This window comes from Wolffia australiana, chromosome 10 (genome assembly GCF_029677425.1).
Source record: "Wolffia australiana isolate 7733 chromosome 10, ASM2967742v1".
NCBI lineage: Eukaryota > Viridiplantae > Streptophyta > Magnoliopsida > Alismatales > Araceae > Wolffia > Wolffia australiana.
In genome coordinates, this window is record NC_135844.1 from 7034174 (window position 1) to 7035585 (window position 1412).

The window sequence follows — 1412 nt, forward strand, 5'->3', positions numbered from 1 at the left end:
CAAAGCAACCAATATTCTAACACGAACTGAAATAAAAAATAAAAAAATTACCAATTACTTAGAAATCCGAAATAATTATGCTTCCTATTTCTGCCTCCACTATGCTTCTCATCTGAATCCGGCTCCGGAGCTGCAAGTCTGGCGATGGAAACCATAGAGACTCTAGGTTCAGAGTATAGAATAGAGAGTAGAGAGATGGAGAGAGACGGAGAGAGATGGAATAGGGTAGCGACGGGCCGACGAGAGACTGAGAGTCTTAGAGAGAGGGAAGAATCAAGTTTGGGTTTTTAAAAAGCTTTTAAAAAAAATTCGCACAATCCGGACCGCTCACGGGTATGTGCGAAGTTCTGTGCAAATTCAATTTTTTTCTGTTCGGATAACCGAACAGAATGCACAATTCCCACACATTCGCACAAAACAAACCGAACGGCCATGTCTACTCTTTCCCTCTTTCTCTCTCCAACTCTATTTCTTCCCTCTTACTTGCTTTGTCTCTCTATCCTCTCTCTTTCACTTCTCTCTTTCTCTCTCTAACTCTCGCTCTCCCTCTTTCTCCTTTCTCCTTTCTCTCTCTCTCTCTCTCTGTTATTATTTCTCTCTTTCCCTCTGTCTCTTTGACTTTCTCTTCCTCTCTCTTTCGCTCCCAAACTCTCTCTTTCTCTATTTCTCTATTTCTCTCCCTAACTCTCTCTTTCTCTATTTCTCTCTTTCTCTACCTAACTCTCTCTTTCTCTATTTCTCTCTTTCTCTTCCTAACTCTCTTTCTCGATTGCTCTCTTTCTCTCCCTAACTCTCTCTTTCTCTATTTCTCTTCCTATCTCTAAATCTCTCTTTCACTATTCTAACTCTCTCTTTCACTATTCTCTCTTTCTCTCCCTAACAATTTCTTTCTCTATTTCTCTCTCTAACTCTCTCTTTCTCTATTTCTCTCTTTTTTTTTACTTCTCTCACTATTTCTCTCATTCTAACTCTCTATTTCGCTACTCTCTTTCTCTCTAACTCTCTTTTCACTATTCTCTCTAACTCTCTCTTTCCTTCTTTCACTATTTCTCTCTTTCTCTATCTAACTCTCTTTCACTATTTCCCTCTTTCTCTCTCCAGCTTTCTCTTTCACTATTTCTCTCTTTCTCTATCTAACTCTCTTTCACTATTTCCCTCTTTCTCTCTCCAGCTCTCTCTTTCACTATTTCTCTCTTTCTCTATCTAACTATCTTTCACTATTTCCCTCTTTCTCTCTCCAGCTCTCTCTTTCACTATTTCTCTCTCTCTCTCTCTCTCTCTCTCTCTTTCTTTTGTTACTATCTCTTTATTTATCTCTCTAACTGATGTAGGACGACTAAGGACTGGATGACTGGGGTACAGGGATGGTTACGGATAGATGGACGACGGTAGATGGGTTGGGTACAGGAGGG